Source organism: Aedes aegypti, chromosome 2, assembly GCF_002204515.2.
Source record: "Aedes aegypti strain LVP_AGWG chromosome 2, AaegL5.0 Primary Assembly, whole genome shotgun sequence".
Lineage (NCBI taxonomy): Eukaryota > Metazoa > Arthropoda > Insecta > Diptera > Culicidae > Aedes > Aedes aegypti.
In genome coordinates, this window is record NC_035108.1 from 433,321,568 (window position 1) to 433,339,326 (window position 17,759).

The window sequence follows — 17,759 nt, forward strand, 5'->3', positions numbered from 1 at the left end:
ATGGACCAATAATTCAATTGTAATGAATTAGAATTATGTTAATTCAATTATCGATCATAAGTTATTGATTTTACTCAAATGTTTTTGAAGCATTGTTTGATTGAATTCTGTGCGTGTGCTCTCCGCGAGCAGTCAACAACACAAAGAGAGAGAGTCCGTTCCGTTGTTCGCTCCCGTCTGTCTCGTCTCGCGAAGAGTTCGTCGTTCGCGTTCCGTTGTTCAGTTTACGTGTTGGCTTCTTCCCGTGCTGGCTGAAAAGTCGCGGTGGTCTTCTCTTTCTGGAAAGTGAACGTCGTCCGGTGGTTCTTTTCGTCGCGGTTTCGGTTTTGTGTTTTATTTAATTTGATTGGTGCGCTGAGCTGTTTTCTGACGGTTTATCCGCGGCCATCGGGCTTCGTGGAATCGATTACGGTGTGTGGAAAAAATCTTCGCTCCCAAAGATCTGCAGGGCGGATTGTTATTTGTGTCTTTGAAAGTGAGTGCTTCCATGATTGGTGTTCTGTTTCTGGTTTTTTGGATCGGTTCTTCATATGGTGGGATAGCATAAAGGATTGGCACACAAAAAACGTAAGCAACAAGAATATACCCCACGGGCCGCTGGATTGAACTGTGTGTAAATGGAGAAGGAAAATCAGAGCAAATGAAACTGGTTCTACCAGTTTTGGACGACCTCCTCCCATGAGTCACTCGGCGGCGGATGGATGGATGGCCAGATAGGACAGAAGACGGTGAAGAACGGATACGAAAGATGAAGGGTGCCATGAAGAAACTGTGCTGAATGGTGGATTGTTGTGAGCAGATTAAATTTTGGAAAGCTCAATAGATTGATTGCATTCTTCAGCCTGGAGTTTTTAGTTCTGATGGTGTTGTTATATCGGTTTTTATGTTCAACTTATTGATAAAGCTTTCATTGGAAACCCATATTTGAATTCTACCTTCTCCTACCCAAATGTAATCTACTTTCATTGATGCTGTTCGGATTGTTCGGAGAAGTGAAAATATAACTAGCAATAATTTGTTCAATGGACTCAGAATTTTGACCACTGTGTGGTGTGAGTGAGAGAGTGCAAACAGCAGTGTTGCTAGAATGGTAGTTTGCTTCCGATATCATTTTTGAGTTAACGTCCAGACGATTTTATTTTGGACATCGTTATTTTGTAAGTATTAATTCTATTTATCATAAACCTAATGAACTTCTGGTACACAATGACAGCAAAACATGCAATCATTGCATGTCGATGGATCGTTCAGGGCTTGTAGCAGGTATTTAAAAAGCCTCTAATTGTATAAAAAGTTCACTATAGTCTCTTTTTTAAACAACATGGTCTCAAAAGTCACCATTTTCCTTCTCCTGGAATGAATTAAGTTAGGCGGCATCCACAAATTACGTAACGCTCTAGGGGGAGGGGGGGAGTAGGCTCAAGCGTTACGGCTCATACAAAAATTTGAAATTTTTCATACAAAAAGCGTTACGGAGGGGGGGAGGGGGTCAAAAATTTCAAATTTAAGCGTTACGTAATAAATGGACGCTGCCTTATTAGCGAAGAAAAAGTTAGTTTTCCGTAGCTTGTTCGAAAAAGCACATTTTTCATAGTATAATACAATTTTATTGCGCCTTTTTTATCTTAAATTTGACATTATAAATGATTAATGAAGAATCCAATTTGTAGACTAAATTACATTTCAATTACATAATAACAGCTTGTCCCGTAGCAAAATTAGCCGAGGGGTTTCCCATTGCTTCCAGTCCAGCTTTTCGTTGATTTTTCTAATAGTTACTCTAGTAGCTCTAAAAAAATACAAGAGTTTATTTCATTGTTTTTGTCATGGATTATCCAGAAAATTTGGCAATGAGTTCCTGCGTCAATTTTCCAGTTGTTTCTCCAACTATTCCCATATCAATTCTTTCGTGAATTTATCACAGGAACTGCTTCAGAAATTCTTCTTCGGATTGTTTCATGAAAAATCTATAAGCATGTCTTCCAGAAATGCCTAGGGATCGACTAGGGATTAAGTTCCTTCAGAAATGTAGGTATCTAGAAATTTCTTCAAAATATCATCCGCGAATTCAGTGATGATTCCCTAACCTCAAATCTACCTGTTTCACAATTACAAATTCTTGACTTTCAGCAACAAATTTACATCTAATAAGTAGAGCTTTGGTAGAAATGAAGATTCCAATATATATTCGTAAAACGGCTCCATTCCATTACCCCGAACGCTATTACCCCGAACGCTATTACCCCGAACGCTATTACCCCGAACGCTATTACCCCGAACGCTATTACCCCGAACGCTATTACCCCGAACGCCACTACCCCGAATAAACTATCCCGAAAGCCATTACCCCGAATGGGTCATTACCCCGAACGCCACTACCCCGAATGAGCCATTACCCCGAATGGTATGAGATACAGTGTAGTATCTTGTTTCGCGGGCAAAAATGCGTCTCTAATGAAAATTGGTAATTAATGGCGCATAAAGTTCGTCGGTAAAATGTAATGTTCATCATATATTTTCCCTTCTTTGGCGCCGTCCACAAATTACGTAACGCTTCAGAGGGAGGGGGGAGTAGGCTCAAGCGTTACGGCTCATACAAAAAATTAAAAATTTTCATTCAAAAAGCGTTACGGATGGAGGGGAGGGGGTCAGAAATTTTCAATTTTAGCGTTACGTAATAAATGGATGCCGCCTTTTATGTCAGCTATTCTTTCGAAATATTTTGTTGGCAACTATCTTCTTCTCATTCTTTCTAAGACTGTGCCTGTTTATCAGCTAAGTTGGCACTCTCGCAGTTCAAGGGTTTATCATAAATTTCATAGCTCCAAAAATTTTTGACACCTACCCACACCCTCGTACTATTTTTGGTATTTAAATTCTACATATTGTGTATGGGCTGTAACATTTTGAGGAAAACAACTCACAATATTTTTTGTCCCCTTCAGTGTTACGAAATTTGTGCATAGGCTTTTAATAAAATAAGCCATTAATTGACTGAGAGCTTTCCTTGTCAATTTATCATTCTTGTACATGTGCCTGTATGCTCATGGAGGATGTCAACAAAATGTTCAATGCATAAGATCCGACACCATTTTCCGATTCGTCGAACAGGTAAAAAGTGGGGTTTGGAGAATTTTTCGAAGAGTTTCTACAGGACTTTGTGAAGAAATCATAGGATGAATCTCTGGAGTTATATCTACAGGTATCTTCAGAGGAATTCTTGAAAAAATCGATCGACAATTCTATAGTAAATCTTAACAAATCAGTTGAGGCATCTCTGGAGAAATTGAATTGCTTGAAAATGTCCTTAATGGAAATCTTGGAAGAATTCCTAGCGAAATGGAGACAAAAAAATCATTGTATATCAGGTATCAGAAGGCCGGCTCCAAAGGCACGTTCCCCACCAGTTGGGAGATTTGTGCCATCGCCATATTTGAGCCTATTTCATCATCTACCCGATGGGAGAGGAAAGGGAAGGGAAAGATGGGAGGAAATAGGAGTGGGGTCCCTTGCAGAGGGAAAATCGCATAAGCGAAATGAGAGCATGTAGCTCCATACCACAATGGGTTCGAACAGCGCCCTAAAAAGGGCACTGCAAAATGCATGAGCGTAGAGAGCCTATAGCTCATTACCACAGCGGGTTAAGAATAACAGAATGTCCTGAAGATTCAGGCTTTTGAATTCAGTTTCACTCAATAAGTGTTTACCAAGTAATTGGAATCGCATTTGCGAAAAAACTGGACAGTTACATATCAGGTGATACGAAGTTCCATAATCGGAGTCACAACTATCACACACAAATGAGTCAGCACGCTGAATATTTGCCATGTGATAGTTGAGTCGGCAGTGGCCTGTCAATGCTCTGACCAAGAGACTGCAATTCTGCTTTGACAGATTTGTTAAATACTTTGCCACCCTTGGAGATGGCTCAGTAATGTACAATTTTGTTTGACGACATGACTCCAAACTATTCCAATATTGCTTGTGCTGAGTTGCCGCCCAAGAGTTTATCTGAAGCTTCACCCAGCACTTCGAAATTGGAATAGCCGGCTCAGGGCCAATGAAGTCATGCGATGCTCCATCGCGAGCTAGCTCATCAGCCAATTTATTTCCAGCGATGGAAGAATGGCCTGGTACCCATACAAGGTTTACAGAGTTGACTGAATTCAGTTCCTCAATTTGAGTTCGACATGCGATAACAAGCTTCGACCTTGAGTTGGCCGAAGCGAGAGCTTTAATAGCAGCCTGACTATCTGAACAGAAGTATATGACTTTACCCATTACGCGTTGTTAAAGTGCTGATTGTACTCCACACATAAGAGCAAATATTTCCGCCTGAAAAACGGTGCAGTTTCTACCAAGTGAGTAAAACTGATTCAGCCTTAGCTCACGAGAATATACTCCTGCACCAGCTCTCCCTTCAAGGAGGGAGCCATCAGTGTAACATACTATATTGTTTGATATACTTCTTTCCAAATAGCCAGACGTCCCTTCTTCCCGTGAAGGGAATTGTGTGATAAATGTCCTGTAAGGAAAGTGACAAGCAATTGTGAGATCACTTGGAGCAAGGACAATTTTGTCCCAATTCACCAAAAGTGGAAACAACGAAGTGTGTGCAGATCTACGATTCACTGGATTTTTCTCCAGTAGATCCAGTACCCATAAACGGTAAGAGCAAGAAAGTGTTTCTTGTTTAAGATATATGTGTAGTGGCGCAACGTCGAAAATGGCCTCAAGCGCTGCTGTGGGAGTTGTAGAGAACGCACCAGACATCGCCATCAAGCACATCCTCTGGAGATGGCCCAATTTTGATTGGATTGTTCTCACTTCGCCCTTTTGCCACCACACAAGACATCCATATGCCAATATTGGTCGAACAACTGTTGTGTAAATCCATTTGATATATTTGGGTTTGAGGCCCCAAGTTTTACCAAAGGTTCGCCGGCATTGACCGAAGGCCATGCAAGCTTTTTTGACTCTGAAATCAATGTGAGGTGTCCATGAAAGTTTGGAATCTAGAATGACTCCGACATACTTTACTTGATCAGTCACATTAATCTCAGTGCCAAAAAGACGTAAAGGTCGAATTCCATCGCGGTTTCGTCTTTCCGTAAAAAGAACAATAGATGTTTTACTCGGGTTAACCGAAAGGCCATATTGGCGACACCAACTCTCGACTACCTGAAGAGCACTTTGCATCAGGTCGAATAGGGTGCTTATGCACATAACAACTATCAGAGCTAGATAGTCGTCGGCAAATCCATAAGTTGGAAAACCGCAATTATTGAGTTGCCTCAATAGCGTATCTGCTACGAGATTCCACAAAAGTGGTGACAAGACTCCTCCTTGGGGGCATCCGCAAACACTCAATTTTCGAATCGCTGCTTGACGCAATGTCGAGAAGAGATGTCGGTTTTTGAGCATTTGATGTATCCAATTGGTAATCATTGTAGGTAACCCATGGTTTCGTGCGGCTTCCAATATGGCATCGAAAGACACGTTATCAAAGGCACCCTCAATATCCAAGAAAACACCCAAGCAGGATTGCTTCTGAGCGAATGCTTTCTCGATATCGTATACAACTTTGTGTAAAAGAGTCACAGTGGACTTTCCAGATTGGTAAGCATGTTGATTCACATGAAGAGGCATGTTTGCCAAATAAACATCACGGATGTGATGATCGATAATGCGTTCCAGACATTTCAGAAGAAAAGAGGTCAGACTGATTGGTCTAAAACTCTTCGCTTCCTCATACGACGCACGTCCTCCTTTTGGGATAAACTTTACAGTAATATCACGCCAGGATTTGGGAATGTACCCGGTAGCAAAACTGCTTACAAGTAGCTTTTTCAAAACATGTTTGATAAACTCAAATCCCTTTTGGAGCAGAACAGGATAAATCCCATCCGCTCCTGGAGATTTGAAAGGAGCAAAACTATTAAGTGCCCATTGAATCGATTCAGTAGTTACGATACTGCGAGCCGAGGCCAGAGACTCGTAACTACATGAAAAGACGTTTGGTTCATCCGTAGATGCTATGTCCACACATCCGGGGAAGTGTGTATTGAATAAACATTCTAAAACTTCTTCATCGGAAGAAGTAAAGTCACCATTAGGTAAGCGAATTTCGTTCACTTGGAAATCCTTAGACTTTGCAAGGATTTTGTTCAGCCGACTGACTTCACTCAAACTGGAAACATTTGTACAAAGGTTTTTCCAGCCGGATCGTTCAGCAGAACGAAGAGCCTTCTTGTAAGCCTTGCGAGCCGACTTGCACGACTCTGATCTAGCTGAACGGCGTCTGTTCCAACTCCTTCTACATTGTTTCCTGAGTCTAGTCAGATCGGAATTCCACCATGGGGTCCCTCTTGTAGTCTTTACAGACCGCAAAGGACATGCTTCTTCAAAAGCTTCCATAATGTAGGATGTTGTAGTATCAACGGCATCATCCAGATCACTTGGATTTTCAATGGACGGAGAATATCCATGAAATTTGGTCGCAACCAATTCAATATAGAGTTCCCAGTTTGTTGACCGGGGATTCCTAAAACGCAAAGTCTGCGCAATTACATTTGAATGTTCAAAAAAGATGTAGCGATGATCAGATAATGATTCCTCATCGGATACATGCCAATTCGTCAACTCGTGACTGATTCTATTCGAACAGAGCGTTATGTCTAACACTTCTTCTCTATTAGAAACCATGAAGGTTGGGCGATTGCCTATGTTAAGTAATCCAAGGTCTGTACTACTTAAGTATTCCATCAGACTGGAGCCTCTCAAATTGATATCCGAGCTGCCCCAGATGATGTGATGAGCATTGGCATCACTGCCCACAATCAGCGGAAGGCCTTTTGTTACGCAGTGTACGACAACTCGTTTGAAGTCATCCGTTGGGGATGGTTCATCATGTGGTAAATATACCGAACAATAGACGTATTTTCTGTTGAGGCCACCAACAGAAGCATCGATTGTGACAGCACATACATCTCTGGTAGTTAACTCAGAAATGAGTGTAGCAACGATTGCTTTATTAACGAGCACGCATGCGCGGGGCATGGAGCGCGAGTTTGCCGTTTCAAGTTTGCTGAAAGTAGCAAAAACTGGGTCCACAAGGTTACCTAGATAGAAGTAGGGTTCTTGAACTAGCGCCACTTGGGCTGCACCATTTTGCATGAGTCTGCAAAGATTGATCGTTGCTGTTCTTTTATGCTGAAGATTGATCTGAGCTAACCTAACCGTAGCCACTACCCAAACTAGGCAGGATTAAGCTTTTTGCAATCTCAGCACGAAAAAGACCAGCAACGAAAAAACCAGATCGGTATTTATTTAAAGTCGCCAAAGGCGAAAGAGCACAGAATACACTGTGTAAAACGCATAATGCGAATCCATATAGGTGATAATTTAAATTAAATGTCAACATATTCATAATCCCACCCTTATTAAGCCTCAGGACAGAGACTGAAGAAGGGCAGCCGATTATCTCGGAGAAACACAAGGTCACCTGTATCATTGCTCCGGGTAGCACAGGAAGGACTCAATACTGTGGAGGGCGCCCTGGTACCCCACAGGCTCCGTTAGCGGTTAGGTTTTATTTAGACCCCCCTAACCATTCATTCTTAGGCACGGTACGCATCACACCATAAATTAGGGGTCACCTGTGAGGTGGACTTTTACCACCGGAACAGGCAGTCCGTAGTGTTAATTCTTAGCCAGTTGAAACAACCGCTACCGACACTACGCGGCTATCTAGGCTGCCCGGGAAAAGGAGGTTAATATTGATGATTAACTCCTGACGTGCCCAAGCAGCCACACAAAGCGAAATGGAGAAAAAAAAAATCATTGTATATACTCTAGGATTTCTTTTGGGAAATGTGAGACCAAGGAATTCAAAGGAATTCTTAAAGATATTATTGGTGAAGCCTCTGTATTAATTTCTTGGGTTATCCTTTGAAATCTTGAAGTTATTTTGAACCAATTTTATGGAGGAATACCTTAATAAAACCCTAAATGAATTATTTGAGCCAATACATAAATTAGTTATTGATGAAATTCCTGGAAAAAAAAATCATGAAAAAAGTTCTACAGTAATTCGAGCAGTAATATGTACCCGTTATTCAACATATAAATTGTTCATGAAGAAATGTCTAGCCGGATTCACTAAAAAAATCTTATGAAAACTTTAATCTCCTGAGTCCTGTTTGGATTGTTTTTGTTTTCTTCGTTTATGTATGGTTGGTTTTAGGTTCTTGGTTGGTTCATGTATGGTTTCTTATTTCAAGCATAAGGTTTCTAATGTTTCAGCAATTTATTTAACAGTAGGTATCATAGGACTTTTTGTAACATGGTATAATAGTTGACAGGTATGGACGTCACATTGGATGCAAATAATTTCGTAACCAGTACATATACTGAAATTCCAATATAAATTTTATTGTTTCCAGTTGTAGGCAAGTTTAAACAGAAAAACAAAAAACATTAATATTTAATGGCTTTATAAGTCTTTCTATCACGTCTGCGTCTGTGTTGAATAGCATAAAAAAATATGACGCTAAATCTCAATGCAGGATAGTTTCCAAGATTTTAACTTGGAAGAAATTGTGTATAAATTCTAGAGTTGTCGACGAGACGTTTAAACAAAAAAGTTGCTCGTGGATTCCTCGACGTAGAGCTACAGCACTTTTTCCAGTGATTTCTTCGAACTTTTCATCAATATTACATTCAGAGTGTTGGGGATCGTCACCAGGACAGGTATAACACCTTTCAGAAGCTTGTATGTAGCGCAGTTTAAAGCTAGAAGTTTATTGATTTCGATTAGCAACATTGTATGATTATATAATTAGGATTTCCTTACATTTCAGTACACTTTCCTTGCCCGGTAGATTTTATGATGATCAATTCTCAACAGAAAATTCAAATCAATAATCATGTACGTTATAGGCAATAATTCAGGATGAAATTTAATTCCCAACTTACGATTAATCTATAATTTCCTCAGACCCAGATAACCTAATCTTCGGCAGCCGAAATCAATCAACCCTGAATGGACAATAAATGATTGAATTTAACTAATTTACGCTATATATAGTATCAAATCTCTTCTAATGTTCAACAGTAGATTTTCAATAGTGAATCTCCAAATAATAGTTCAATAAAGATTGTAAATCTACTTGCCACTCAACAGTTCGACTACACGTTGATATAGCTGTATGCTCCTTTCTGACTGATGACTTTATCTTTGGTGGAATGGTGAACGTTGGTCAAATCGATCTCGACACGCACACTATCGTTATCAGTTAACGCACAGTAGGTCGGCAACACAGAGACTCCTCCAGTGATTCTTCCGGGAGGTCCTCTCTTGCAGAAAGTGGTCTAAAATTTCCTCGTGTGATTTTACGAAGGATGTTTAATTCAATTGTTCCAGAACTCCTCTAAGAATTCGTTTATAAGACATATGCTGATATTTCAGTAACTAGCTTACCCGACGTGGCTAGCCACGTTCCAACGAAATTTTAGAGCAAAATGCTACGTATAATCAGGTCCGTCACACTCGAGCTCAGATTGGGTACCACTTCTAGTACTGCATTTGGTCCCTCGGTAGTGCAAAAGGTACCCACTGGGTACTACCCAGGTTTGACAGATCGCAGTACACTTTTCACGGCATTCTAGATTACCTTATGAGCCATAAAATTTTGGGAAACTGCAAGGGACATGGAAGTCTTTAAATTTGTCTTTGGTATAATCTTTCAGATCGCATGATACTGATGACCGCAAAATCGCCTAAATTTATGTTCTGGCCATACTCCATTGAGAACGTGGGTTCAATACTGTTGTAGTGTTCTAATCTGAAATAGTCTTGAATGCTGTTTGTAGTGTTTCATCTGTTGTGACACATTTCAAAGTTCCAGAAGATTCTATGAATTGAGAAGTAGAATCTTGCTGAAACTTCTACAATATTCAGCTGAATAGCTGTTGCAATGCTATATAATTTATTATCAACTTGCAAAATCACACTTGTGATGAAGTGACCATCGACTTATGGAAGTATCGAGTCATGGAACGGGAATAGTTTGTAAAAATGTTCACAAGGAGTATAAAAGTAACAATAAAATTTGGTTTTTAGTATGCATCCATGAGACGATATCAAGTTATTGAACATCGGCTAATGGAGGTTTCACTGGAAATACGGAAAAAACTCGAATATTTGGTGCACATTCATCTCATTCATGTTTATCTTGTCTGTACAGGGTGATTACTATATCCTGTCAGTAAAATAAGTAATCATAGAAAAAAAATGGTTAAATGAATTTTAATTTCCAGTGCATATCCAGTTTAGGACATCTATAACATTTGTCTTTACTATACATAGATAACAAATTATTTTTTTTACCTCAATTTCCAACCATAAGCATTGTTTCAGAAGCATTACAGTTAACACGCACGTTATTCAAAAGCATATATTTTAACCAAAAAATACATATTTTTTCGCTAAAATGTTCAATAATCAGTCTCATTCTATTCCCTAGTAAGTCTAAAAGATTGTGGTAACATGCTGTTTCAATCAGGCAATTTTTTCAGCGAAGTTTAATCAAAATTCATATCTGTGGAAAACGTGCGTGCTAGGTGCAATGCCTTTAAAACAACACATATGAATAAAAACTAAGGTAAATGAAAAAAGATTTATTCTTTACTTTGTCAAAACAAACTTTCTAGATGTGCAAAACAGGATGTACACCGGAAATTAAAATTCATACATACATCTTTTATCTACGAACATTTACTTTACTGTCAGGAATTAGTAATCACCCTGTATATGTCGAATTCGTTTTTAAATATGAGTTGGATTTGGCGAAGCCCGTTCTGAATCTTATTTTCAACACCAGCCCGATTCCAATTCGACTGCACTTCAATCTGCTTGAAGTTGGTTTGTTTACCTTTTAATCACCGACCAAGTTCCTACTACACTGTAAAAAACAATGTTCCAGAAACTCTAGAATATGCTGTTGTAGTGCTCCTCAATTTGTAATTGTAATGTTCTAATATTAAAATTGACTGTTATAATGATTTATGATTGCTGTTGTAGTGCTCAATGAAACTTTTCGGTGAAACATTTCAAAGCGTTACTGACAGACAGACAACTCTGGGATATTATATATATGATTTGCCCAGACATTGATCACGTGGTAATAATCTAAGCTATTGATGTTTTTCAGTAACCAACACATAGTTTCAATACATCTGCAGCACTGTCAAAAATATTGTACTGATAAATTGCCATTTTATTTGTTTAATTTAAGGCTAAACTTACCACACCACTGATAGCCATAGTCGCTGGTGATGGAGTAGAATGCATGATGTTGATGTGATATGGAATGATCTAAATTGTATCGCAGTCGGCCTGTACAAATCAACAAATTTAAGGCTTTGATAGTTACAGCGAGCAACTCTGGTTGTTAGGTCAAGATAATTTGCATTACCTTGAAGTCTACAATATCCGCTGTGAAATATAACTAGAAAGAACAGCCTTTGTTTGAAAGAAGGACACACACTGATAAATGTGACAAATGGTCAAATTTAATTTCGGCCTAACGGCATTTGTTTTAACGGCCTGCTCCACATCCAGTAAGGCTAAGTAAATGCCATAAATTTAGCATTAAATTAATGTTAACATTTTCTACGTTTTCTTAAGAATTTTCACGCATCGGATTTTGTGATAATTGAATCATATTATAATAAAATTATATATCCATGCCATCATCTGGCAACCAGTCCCTCTGGATAACCGCTCTTCCATGCTTCACTCTTTCAGCGTAGCAGACAGCCTACTGTTGTCGTCGCTCACACTTTTCCAAGAGCTGAATCCGCGCCGTTCTCCACCAGACCAGATGTGTTGGTGTGTTTTAGCGATACACTTCTGGTTGGACATAATATGTCTAATACCCTCCGATCGCAGAGAGGACCACTTGGAGCAAGATTCAATTTTAATGTTTAAAACTTTGTACCATCCATCCGCGAAGTGGAATGTGGCCTCACTTGCCCAACCGCGCCCTCTCCCCCTCTTCAACACACACCGAGAGAAATTGTTATTTTTCAACAGATCGCCCAACCGTATAAACATAAACCGTGAAAACCATGTTTGGGTGAAAAATTGAACTGTTTTCGTTTCGGTAAAACAGCAAGTTGTTTAAATGTTTATTCTAGCTGAATGAAAACACATTTAGCGATTCTCACTATTGGTCTCTCTTCGGTCGTAAGTTGTTCTCTGTTTCGGATTTTGTTCGACATTGCAAACATAAACAAGCATTGCTCATTAGACATTTCCGTTAATGACGACGTTGTACCTAACACACTCTTTATCTGTTTAGTAGGCGAAGCGAAGAAGTCAGTGTCCAGTTTGGTATCTATGGAGATGTCGTTTCATTGAGGAAAACAGGAACACACTCAGCAAGAGACCATTCATTGCGTTGAGCGACCGGGGGAGCGATCTCTTGTTTGGGAGAATCCACCATTTTTGTTTTTTTTTTCGGGGGGAACAGCACCATTACGCTGTTTTCAATACCCGAGCAGGAACGCGTAACCAGCACCTATCTACAGCATACCATTTTTTTGGTATTATATCATAATCGGTTATACTAATTTAGCCACACCATCAATTTAGTATTATTATCGTACCGTTATCCGGGATAAATTCTCGCGTAACTTTTCAAAACGACGTATCTAATAATTCACACATTTCAAAAATATCGAGCTTGAAAGTTCTGTAGCAAATTCCCTCTGCTCGGGTATCGTTTGCTGTCTACTTTGGAGTTTCCATGTCTCTGACGGCGCGCGGTGGATGATATTATGCTCGCCTCAATGTTCAACAACCAACCGACGATATGTGTGGGTGCACAACCCAGAGTAAGAGCTCTGGAAAACACAGTGAAAAGATAACGGCACTGGCTTTGCATCTCTACGCGAGACATTGCCCGCTCGCGTCATTCATGAAGAGTCGGTACAGTGACTCAAACTCGTACTCGTACAGGGCACTGTTTTCCCTTCAAGTAGGAAAAAAAAAAACTTTTCAACATTCTCACATAACTTATGATCCCGTCCTAAAAGCCAAGTATGTAGCTTGTTGTTATCGAGCAAACAAATGGATTTATATGATATTCAACAATGCTACGTTGAAGAGAAGATCCTCTAAAGTGATAGTTTTCATCCTGGTCCATTTATTTGATAATAGTGCTCTGTACGAACAAGAAGTTGAGTCACTGTACGTTGCGTTGGATGTCAGAGGAGGACTTCCCTTTCAGCTTTCCAGAGGTTCTCTCACTTTGGCTCCAATGCTGCTTTTCCATATGCTGTTGTGGTGCGAAGTCCGCGCTCAGTTGGGGGCATGTAATATAATAATAGCTAACTGTTGGATCGAACACAGTCAGCGGCATTCATCGGGAAGGGTCCATCGAGTGAGAGAAAAAAAAAACACAACAGAGCAAACCCATTTCTCCGCAATTCACTCGTGTCGACAGTGATGTATTGTATAAGTGTGCGTTTGCGGGGTATTGCACTTACTTTCACCCTTCTGGTGGACAGTCCCGACCGTATCCCGGTGCCCGCCTCCCTTTCACTTCTAATTCAACACATTGGTTCAATTCGAGTCCAGTTCAATTTGGCCAGACAGTTAAATTAACAAGCATTTTACAAAGAGGCACACTCTGTGTTCAAAAGGTAGACAATGATATAATAAGACTTAAGCAACAAAACATCAAATAGCACTAAAAATATATTTTCTATCGGTAAATCGATAAAAATAAAGTAAAATTTAAACAAGAAAATAAAAATACAAATTACCGCTGTAAGAATTGAAATTGGAATTAAAAAAAAATGAATTTTTCAAGAAAAAAAATATAATTAGCACAAAATAAACACAAAAAAATCTAATAGAAAATCGAAACTCGAAATTGAAAATAATAGGACAACAACAATAGGACTAAGAATTAAATAGTTTTCAATATAAACTGATTGCTATTTATTAGATTATTGAGATAGATAGATTAAGTCCCATTTTACATTTTTCTCTGGATAAATTACAATATGTATTGTGGTGCTATTTTATGTTTTTTTTCTTGGAGAATATTCAATTATTGAAAGGGAATATAATATAAGGCTATCTTTGAATTTTCATTTGCCAATTTTTACCCAACTGTTGGATAAACAAGTGATGGTTATCCATGCCCTGGTGAATGACAATATTTTTCCCGCTTGGTTATGATTCGTTTGGTTAGTCGAGCGCGAGCCACCCACATCCAGTTCAGCGGGGAATATGGACATAATTGCTAGAGAAGTTGCAGCTGTAAGTGTTTTCCCCCATTGTTGTGTTTGTGTTTCTTGATTTGGCGTGCGGTTGCGTTTATTTTCCAGAGAGACTGTTTTGCTTTACAGCTTCTCAAGTTGATTTATTTGTTTAAATTTGCTGGCAACTAGCATCCAGCTGAGTTTTGTGTTTATATCGGTGGGTCGATGCATACATAATAGTGTAAATTTGTTTGTTAGAATATTCTTTACACCAAATGTTGAACGTCGTATATGCTGAAATCTGATGAAATGGGGAGACGTATCTTATTTCAGTTCCAGGTACTTTTGATTCACTTTGTCATTACGGTTTTCTAAAAGCTAGTTCTTTTTTTTATTTCTTTTTTAGTATTATTCCAAACATTACATTCATTTCTTATACCGTGCACCCCCGTTAATTTGAACGGTACCTCATGCAAACCATCGGGGTTCATTTTTAATTTGAACATCTAGTCACCCTAGAAACGTGTTTCTGGCTACCTCTTTCACTGTTTTGTTTTGATTCTGCGTTCCAACCACAGTGTTCCATATCACTTCACTCCGTTCCAGGAGCTAAATGACGTTTGAGCCATTTTTAATCTGAACGATGTGCAAATTAGCGGGGTACAGATTAAAAAGTGTTCAGATTAAATGTGGTCAACCCATCGGGGGTACCCGGTATCTAGGTGTTCTGTGTTAGACAACACTATCATCCTAATTTAGTAAAACTAATTAAAGATTTTATTAACATTTTGTTAACAACGTATTGCATTTCATTTCCAGTAACAGCTCAGATTTTTTACAGGCGAATTGATTTGACCTGCTTATAAGAGAAAAAACACGTTTTCAATTTACTTAACCTAACTTAGCCTAAATATTTAACGCATTAACCGTGGCAATAAAGGATTGTAACGATTTTTGCCTGAAATTATTAATTATTTTATTTCACATTTGTTTCAATGTTTCAACATTGGATATTCTATGTAACTCATTGGTACTATACCATTACAATCATTTTCAAAATTTTATTTTGAATTCTCTGCAGAGCTTTCTTCCTGGTATTACAACCAGGGATGGAAAATGTACTGTAGCAAACATTTACTACCTCGACATTTACATTCTCCTACACGACCATCAAAATCCAAAGCAAACCATGACCGTTCAAAACAAACAAAAATGTCATGGCTCTTCAAAACTGTAATCTTCTTCTTCCCAACGTTTCTTCAAACCCGAATGCGAAATGACTCGAGCACAGTGGTGACACGATTTTTCCGGTTTTCGGGGTTTTGCATTTTTCTCGATAAAGGCAGCATAAAATTGAAATTGTTTATATGTATCGCAACGGAATGATTGTGCTCTTGCTATTAGCGCTCATAGATTTCAATTAATTCAATTCAAACACAAGCGAAATATTAGCGATTGAATTATTTAACATTTTTTCAATCATTCACCTCGTGATGGCTGGCCGAAAACGATCATAGTGGAGAGACAAAATCATTCAAGCAGTGTGTGAACCGTTGGCAGCGCAACGCCTGATGGTATTGATGCTGTTGCTGCTTTGTGTTTTGGTTGACTGGCAGAATCTATGAACTCTGTTAAATAGTGGTCACAGTTCCTAAGCCTGATTACAACAACTAGTCCATATTGGTACAGCATACAACATGGCTGACCTGAAAATTTGTGTGAATATTAAAAGCTTGTTCTTAAGACAAAGTTTTGATTTATATTTGATATTTATTAATAAGGGGATAGAGACATTTTACATATTTATTACATTTGGCTTGAATGCCCTCAATGTGATTTTTGAAAGTTAAATTCTTATCTAGCATGAACCCTAGATACCGTCGGACGGGGCTACTTTTGATTCCGGGGGCTACATTGGACACTCGCCTTTTGGATTTATTTGCACCGTAAATATTAATCTGAGCAATTTTGTGTTTCAGCACTTTTATTAACCAATGTATGCTCTACCACTAGGCATGACTTGTTTTTGGAACAACATCAACAATAATAGGATAAACAAGAAAACATTTTAAAAAAGTCCGAATAAATATTCACAAGGTATAAAACATAGGCTTTACAAACATTGTATGATTTTTTTTCATGTCGTGAAAAGTTATTGGGAGCATCACAAAACTATCAAATCGTCATGTTTCATAAAAATCTTGTGATTTGTTTTGCTTAAAATTGTTGTTTTATTAAAATAATTGATCAAAGGTCTTATTTTTACGACTTTTATTTTATTGAAATGTTTTGGTTTGTATATTTTACAACATTAAAAAAAAATAATATGGAAACGTGAATAGACATAGAATACACATATTTCAATACGTACCAATGACAAGATCATAACATTATCTTAAAAAAAATATTTTCCGTCGTATTTCTAATGAATTTGCAGTACAAAACAATTGCATTCTTCAATGGCTAAAATAAACTACTTTTAAGCCAGCTCTGAACTACTAAGAAACTAAAAGCATATTACAAAAGCAAACTTTTACTTCTTTACGATCTCTACTTCATAGATTAATTGCGTTTATAATTACTTTTGAGTTACAGATATTAATGTGATCCCTCTTTTTATCGTTCATATAACAGTAAGAACAAAAAAAGACAGTTTTTGTACATAACTCATCAATTATCGCAGTACCTGGTAGTTACATCGTTCGTTTATGTAAACTTAAAAATCAAGCATTCGTAACTGATAGTTCCATTTAAGAGGTAGTTGAAAGTTTAAGTCTCATATAAAAAACGGAAAGTAGTGAATAGTAGGTTTCGCTGAAATTTGTTATATATGTGTAATTGTTTCGAGCTTTGCTTTGCAATTATTTTAAATTATGTTTATTATTGAAAAACGTTCAATAACATCACAATGGACGATAATCTTTGAAATCAGTTTGAAATTTATAAAGAAAAACCATTTCATTATCAAATTGGGAAAATGTCCAAAGTAGCCCCTTTTTTGTCTTGAAGGACGTTTTTTTTCGTTATGCAAGCATTTTTGTTATTTCTTGATGGATTTGCCTCATATTTTGCACATTTGTTGCTTACATATACAACTTAAGTATATGCAAGAATCATCAAAATCTATCCATAATTCTAAGAGTTACAAATCCTCAAAGTTGAAGAATGTGGAAATAATGTCAAAAGAAGCCCCGTTTGACGGTACTTAACTTCATCTGACCAATTTATTGGAACCCCTCTCATCGTGACAAGGTCTTGAAGGTTTCAAATAAAAAGCTTTTGGTTTATGTGGGAATATTATCAGTTGAGTTTTGTAAGCATTAAGAGAAATCTTCCATTTTTGCAAGTATGATGAAAAAATATCCAAACTTTTTTGGAATCGGCTACAGATGACACACAGGCTTCGTCCTTTGGTGGAGAGCCTGTATCATCCACAAACAAGGATTTTTGACATCCCTGAGGTAACTCAGGTAAGTCAGATG

The 17,759-nt window shown here is 38.2% G+C and overlaps 1 protein-coding gene across 5 annotated transcripts in view; it reads left to right on the forward strand.

The window, feature by feature from the left end:
* The first annotated feature begins 204 nt into the window (after nt 1-204).
* The window catches only part of LOC5575585 (disintegrin and metalloproteinase domain-containing protein 10), a 290,899-nt gene continuing 273,344 nt past the window's right edge, over nt 205-17,759 (forward strand). For 2 of the 5 annotated variants that reach the window (XM_021847790.1, XM_021847793.1), the window contains exon 1: nt 205-475. The gene's annotated coding sequence lies outside the window, so the exon portion shown is untranslated. Of the gene's footprint in view, nt 476-503; nt 1,158-17,759 lie in introns of those variants that run through there. The other 3 variants (XR_002500943.1, XR_002500942.1, XM_021847792.1) reach the window with 2 other exon arrangements.